We start from the raw sequence: 7783 nt of genomic DNA, 5'->3' as shown, positions 1-7783 counted from the left end.
TCCCCCTCTAGACCATAAGCTCCTTGTAGGCAGGAAAAGTATCTACCAACTTTGTTATATTGTACTCTTCCTAGCGCTTAATACAGTGTTCTGCACACAGTAAACACTCAATAAATATGATTGATTGATTGAAATGTTAATTGCCTATAATCATGGTATTTGCTAAGCACTTACTCTGTTCCAAGCACCGTCCTAAGCCCTCGGGTATATACAATTTAATCAAATCAGATACAGTCCCTGTCCCGCAAACGGGGTTGCATTCTGCTAAAGGAGAATGAAGACTAGGACTTGGGTACTTTTATAGAGAGAGAAAATATGTTTTTGCCTCTTTTCTATGAAGAGGGTTATCTGTGAAATCTGTCTGGGCATGAGCCCATTATGTCATTTTGGGGACCTTATTGAAGCAATTTGCTCTCTTTCTTAACCCACTGGTGAACCCCGAGAGGGTAGTTTAACAACAACCCTCTGCCAGCCTTCTGGATGCTCTCTGTGCCTCTGGGGGTGCAGGAGGGAGGTTTCACAGAATACCCATTTTTGGGGAGCACTAGCCAGAGGTATTGCCTAATGAGAGAATGAGAGCATGAAGCAGTTTGAGTTCTCCCGTTAGCTGGGATGGTTTTGCTGAAGGAAGTAAAGTCCTGGGGTATATGATGGCGAAACAGCTTGGTTGCCCCTGACTCATCAGCCCCATAGGGAGCAGGGCAGAAGTGGTACTGTGCCTCCGCAGTGGCTACAACATGATGTGCCATCTGCATAATTTCCTGGTACAAATCTGGAACCAATCTCGTCTTAAAGCAATGTGGAACATCACACAATCAAGCAATCAATCAATAATATTTATAGAGCAAAACACTGTATTAAGTGCTTGAAAGAGATTTGGTAGACATATTCCCTATCCACATGGAGTTTAGAGTCTAGAAAATGATAATACTCTGGATGTGCACAGCATCTTTCGAGAAGTTGGATGTGCTTTCTTCCATGTTATCTCATTTTATCTTCACCCCATCTCCATGGAGTTAGGGAGGAGAGGTTACTAGCCTAGTTTAACAAAAGGGGAACTTGTGGCACCGAGAGGCTCAGTGACTTACCCAATGTCACACATTTAGAATATAGAAGAGCCAGGACTAGGGTCATGTCTTCTCACGTTTAGCCTTGTAATCTTTCTACTCATAGAGGAACCTCTATTCTGGTTTTCTAGTCATTAGTAAAGCATCTTACATTGCCAGTATACCTAAATTCTGACAGGTACTGGGAACATCTGGCTGTATTGAGAACTTCAGGTCCCTGACGTTACTGCCTAAAAGCATAGCCAGTCGTATCAGCTTGGAAGATAGCTTGTCTGACCCTTTATTTGTTACCAGTTGGGCTTGGTAGTCCAATTCTAGTTTAGTCTTTTCAACAAATTCTATGTTGTCTTGATGGAAACTAGTTTTGGAATACAATTCTTTTCCTTGAGTGAGTTCTTCCAAAGCAGCTGGCATTAATATCATTAGAAAACATTCATTCAGAAGCTGCTATGTAGCGATGGCTTAGATGGTAGAGTATAAAGTCCTTGTGGGCAGGGAATGTGTCTTGTGTTTCTGCTTTATTTTCCCCAGTGCTTAGAACAGCGCACAGTGCCCAGTGCTTAGAACAATGTCTGACACATAGTAAGCACTTAATGAGGATGGTATTTGTCAAGCACTTACTGTGTGCCAAGCACTGTTCTAAGTGCTAGGGTAGATACAAGGTAATCAGGTTGTCCCACGTGGGGCTCACAGTCTTAATCCCCATTTTACAGATGAGATAACTGAGGCACAGAGAAGTGAAGTGATTGGCCCAAACTCACCCAGTTGGTAGGTGGTGGAGCTGGGATCAGAACCCACAACCTGTTCTCTGTAGCCCGGGCTCTTGCCACTAAGCCACACTGCTTCTTAGTAAAGACCCGAAAAACAAAAAAAAAAACCATAATTATGATGATCATGAAGATGATGATGATTTAATTCATTCATTTGTTTAATAGTATTTATCGATCGCTTACTGTGTGCAAAGCACTTTACTAAGCACTTGGGAGAATACAATATAACCAAAAATGGACATATTCCCTGTCCACAGTGAGCTTATATCTCTTCTCTGATAAGGAGGTTATGGAGATTATCGGTTGCCATTGACATCATCCTTATCATCATAATCATCGTTACTATTTATTGTCTACTGTATGGAGAATACTGTATTAGGCACTTGACATCAAATCTCATTACATCCAGAGCCCCACCTGCAATCAACAAACTGCGGTCTGATGGGTAGCCTGGATGGGGACCAGGATAAGGCAGATGAACCCTCCATTGTAGCCCAGAGGGGCAGGGACAGAGATCAGGCACTTAGTGTTTGTTTGTTTTTAAATTAATCAATCATACCTATCCAGCACTTACTATATGCTGAGCACTGTTTCTAACAAGGAGCTTGGGACTTGTGGAACGGTGTCCCAGGGGCCCAGAGACTCCTGCAAATAGTCCTGCCTCGAGCCCTGTTCCTCCCACACTACCTTGTGGGCGAGGAGACATGATTCCAGATTGCAACAGCCTTGATTAGGAACCCTGAGTAGGGCAATTCTTGCAGCAAAGAGGAGACAAATAAAAGATAGAAGCCCCCGCACTCAGAGTCAGAGGCCGGCACGGACATTCCAGGTAAGAGCTACCTCAGGAGAAGGTCAGCCCCAGCAGTATCTTTGGCTCCCTGGGCAAGTCTCCTGCAGTGAATCCTTTGGAAAATAGGAAGAGTTTGATATAAATGGTATTTCTGAAATATGGGGAAGCAAAGAAAAGCAGTTGCTGCATGCGATAGAGGTAAAAGACATGGTCCTTACCATGTAAGAGTTTACAATCTAATGTGGAATACAGGCAGATACATTATTTACAATCAGTGGAGCAGGACGAAGGATGATACAGATAAAACTGGAATAAGAAGGGGTTGGAAAAATGGATAAGAGAATAAAATGAAAACAAAAATAGGATGAAGATCATAATATACAGTCAGTTGTGCTAAAACACATGTCTTCACTACATGTTTTGGATAGAACACAGTTTTCGGTAGAATTAGTGAACAGTCTTCCAAAAACACACCTCTTCTCCGGGTAAGATGAGATGCAGTATAGGAAGCGATGAACATAATGGAAGTACTATAATGTGAGTTTTCCTTCATGTGGGTTTCTTCAAGTACGTAGTGCTAATGAAAATTAGTGAAAGCTCCATGTAAGTTAATAAACCCTTAGGTGTATGCTAAGATAACATGAGCTGGGATGGTGGGCCTCAATCAGGGACAACATCCTGGAGGAAGAGGGATTTCAGGAGAGCTATGAAGCTGGGGAGAGTTGAAGGGAGAATGAATTCTGGGCAAGGGAAAGGGGTTGAGGAATCAATCAGTTGGGGGAGAGGCAAGAGAGAGGAACAGATTTGGAAAGGCTGTGGGAGACTTTCTCTTGAAAGCTGTGAAGAAGGAGAGGGTGGAAGTAGAGATAGAAGAGCATCATGCAGGTTGAAGGTGGGTCTTGGGCAAGTTAGGTGTGATGCTTTCGATTTCACCAGCAAAGGAGATGACAAGGTCATCGGAGATTAGGGAAGGAGGAAGTGAAATTAGAGTTTTTGAATAGGGCAAATGAGTCTTTTCTGGAACAGTTAGACCTAGAACCAAGATGGAAAAATTACACATTGAATTGTATTATGTATCGTGTGCTGGACCTAGTGCAGGAGATAGAAGAATAGCTCTGCCATTGTGATTATGACTTGTGAACATTTGACATTCTTGCTTGGAAAGAAATCCACAAACTAACAATCCTGCTCTATTGAATTTCTAAAATAAAATTACAAAACATAGACCTTACTGAGGAAAAAGCTGAAAGGGGGAGTTAAAGAAAAAAAGGAGTGACTTACCCAAAGCCGGGAAGGTGTTAAAAAGCACCCTTTTATAAGCCCAGGTAAGAACCAAAAAAAGCAGGTAACCAAACAAAATTCCTTCCTGGCTAACTGGAATGATAAGAATAATAAATGATGGTATTTATTAAGCCCTTGTTATGTGCCAGATTCGGTGAATCTGTTGTTGATAAATGCAATAATAACGATAGTAATGATGATGGTACTTGATAAGCACTTACTATGTGCAAAGCACTGTTCTAAGCATTGGGGTAGATACAAGGTTATCAGATTGTCCCACGTGGGGCTCACAGTCTTAATCCCCATTTTACAGATGAGGGAACTGAGGCACGGAGAAGTTAAGTGACTTACCCAAAGTCACCCAGTTGACAAGTGGTGGAGTGAGGATTAGAACCCATGACCTGTGACTCCCAAGTCTGTGCTTCTTCCACAAAGCCACGCTGCTTCTCTACCAGGATGAATGGTATTTAGGGGATTGGACATCATGGAAAGAACAACAGAAATCACTCATGATTCTCAGTGACTGAGTTCCTAACCTGGATTTGGAGAAGGCCCAGGAGAGAACAGTGATGGTGAAGACAGTCTGGGAGTGGAGTGTCTGAAGAAACTGGGATTTTGCAGTCGGGTGAGGAGATGCTTGAGTGGCCACTGATGATGGGCTCTGAATTTCTGATGGGTCGTTCCATGGAGAATGGGGAGCAGCCAGACTGGGAGAGCCCAGTGCTATGCCTGGGGGTAGGGCGGAATTGCATTTCCAAGTGTTTAGTACAGTGCTCTGCAAACAGTAAGTGCTCAATCAATGCTATCGAATGAATCTGCTTCACCCTGCGCTGGCACACACAAAGGCCCAGGAAGGGCAGACCCAGGACCCCAGGAAGCCTGGAGAGTGGAAGTAGGAGAATTTCAGATGAACGAGATCTCCGGCCAGACCCCAGGCCTCCTAACCACTTTTCCAATAGAGATGAGGCGGTCTGAAGTCAAGTGATGGGGTCTCTCCACTGTTTACTCTGCCCATGTTAACCTCCCTACCCCTCCACACACACACACACACACACACACACACACACACACACACACACACACACACACACATTAAACCACATAGAATGTAGGTTGAGGCAGAATCAGGATGTGATTGATCTGTCATCTCATTCTCCTGCCATGTCTCTGCCAGCAGATTCTCTGGCCCCATGGCGAAGGGGAACCAAACCAGCGTCTCGATATTCCTCCTCATGGGACTGTTTGACTGGGTGGAGCAGCGGGAGCTCTTTTTCGGGCTGTTCCTCTGGATGTACCTGCTTGGGGTCCTGGGGAACCTGCTCATCGTCTTGGCCGTTGGCTCCGACCCGCACCTGCACACCTCCATGTACTTCTTCCTCATCAACCTCTCCCTTGCCGATGACTGTCTATTATCTAACACGATCCCCAAGATGTTGGCCAACCTCCTGACCCAAGATAAATTCATATCCTACGCTGGCTGCCTGGCCCAAATGTGTTTTTTCCTTCTCTTTGTAGGTCTAGACCATTTCCTCCTCACCGGCATGGCTTATGATCGCTACATAGCTATATGTCACCCCCTCCACTACACCACCATCATGAACCCACGGCTCTGTGCCCTGATGGTTGCTGGGTCCTGGAATGTCCGTAGCCTTAATGCCCTGGTTCACACGTTATTGGTGGTTCCGTTATCTTTCTGTACAGACAATGAAATCCTTCACTTCTTCTGTGAGCCTAATCGGGTCCTAAAACTTTCCTGCACAGACACTTTGATCAATGATGTATTGCTATATGTGCTGACAGTTACATTGGCTATTTTTCCCTTTGTGGGTATCGTTTTCTCTTACACCCGCATCATAACCACCATACTGAGAGTCCCATCTGCCAAAGGAAGATATAAAGCTTTCAACACCTGTTGCTCACACCGATCAGGGGTCTCCTTACTCTACGGCACTGGTTTTGGGGTCTACCTCAGCCCCGTATCTACCCAAGCATCACAGAATTGCTCGATAGCCTCCGTGATGCACATGGTGGTCACCCCCATGCTGAACCCCTTCATCTACAGCCTGAGAAACAAAGACATGAAAGAGGCTCTGAGAAATGTGTTCAGAGGGAAAACTGTCTTCATACATAGACTGTGATTCATTCTGCTGCGTCCTGGGAGGAAGTAGGATCTGATGGAACAAGCTTTTGAGTCTTGAATCCTCTTTGAGTGAGACCGATCACCATTTTTGAGAACAGAACAGATTTCTCAAAATCCATTCTTGTTAGGGTCAACTGCACTGGCTGTCCCCTGCTCCCTCTCCCTTCTGTGTTACCTATGTCTTTGGATTTGTACACTTTCATTATTCATTCAATTGTATTCATTGAGCACTTACTGCGTGCAGAGCACTGTACTAAGCGCTTGGGAAGTACAAATCGGCAACACATAGAGATGGTCCCTACCCAACAATGGGCTCACAGTAAACAGTTGATATTCACCTCACCCTCTTCCCCATAGTTCTTATGGAAGTATCTATAATTTATGTTAATGTATGTCTCCCCCTCTAGACTGTAAGCTCCTTGTAGGCAGGAAAAGTGTCTACCAACTCTGTTATATTGTAATCTCCCTAGTGCTTAATACACTGTTCTGCATTCATTCATTCATTCAATCATTTTTTTGAGTGCTTACTGTGTGCAGAGCAGTGTACTAAGCGCTTGGGAATTACAAGTTGGCAACATAGAGAGACGGACCCTATCCAACAACGGGCTCACAGGCTAGAAGGGGGAGAGAGACAACAAAACAAAACATGTGGTCGGGTGTCAAGTCATCAGAATGAATAGCAGTAAAGCTAGATGGACATCATTGACAAAATAGATAGAATAGTAAATATGTACAAGTAAAATAAAGAGTAATAAATCTATACAAACATATATACAGGTGCTGTGTGGGGAAGGAGGTAGGGTAGGGGGGATGGGGAGGGGGAGATGAAAAAGGGGGCTCCGCCTGGGAAGGCCACCTAAAGGAGGTGAGCTCTCAGTAGGGCTTTGAAGGGAGGAAGAGAGTTAGTTTGGCGGATGTGCAGAGGGAGGGCATTCCAGGCCAGGGGGAGGACGTGGGCCGGGGGTCGATGGCGGGAAAGACGAGAACGAGGCACAGTCAGGAGGTTAGCGGCAGCGGAGCGGAGGGTGCGGGCTGGGCTGTAGAAGGAGAGAAAGGAGGTGAGGTAGGATGGGGCGAAGTGATGGAGAGCCTTGAAGCCAAGAGTGAGGAGTTTTAGCTTGATGCGTAGGTTTCTGCATTCATTCATTCAATTGTATTCATTGAGCGCTTACTGGGTGCAGAGCACTGTACTAAGCGCTTCGGGAAGTACAAGCTGGCAACATATAGAGACGGTCCCTACCCAACAACGGGCTCACAGTCTAGTCTCCACACAGTAGGCAATCAATAAATATGACTGATTGTTTGAAATATAAATAGCCTATAATCATGGTATTTGCTGAGCACTTACCATGTTCCAAGCACTGTACTAAGCCCTCAGGTATATACAATTTAATCACGTCAGATGCAGTCCCTGTTCCGCAAACGGGGTTGCATTCTGATTATGTACTCCCTGCTCAATGAGAATACAGACTAGGCCTTGGGTACTTTTATATAGAGAGAAAATATATTTTTCTCTCTTTTCTATAAAGAGGGGTATCTGTGAAATATGTCTGGGCATGACCCCATTAGCTTGTTTTGGGGAGGTTATTGAAGCAATTTGCTCTCTTCCTTAACCCACTGCTGAATCCCGAGAGGGTAGGTTAGCAACAACCCTCCCCCAGCCTTCTGGATGCTCTCTGTGCCTCTGGGGGTGCAGGAGGGAGGTTTCACAGAATACCCATTTTTGGGGAGCACT

Source organism: Tachyglossus aculeatus, unplaced genomic scaffold (assembly GCF_015852505.1).
Source record: "Tachyglossus aculeatus isolate mTacAcu1 unplaced genomic scaffold, mTacAcu1.pri scaffold_259_arrow_ctg1, whole genome shotgun sequence".
NCBI lineage: Eukaryota > Metazoa > Chordata > Mammalia > Monotremata > Tachyglossidae > Tachyglossus > Tachyglossus aculeatus.
This window is presented reverse-complemented; position numbering follows the sequence as displayed.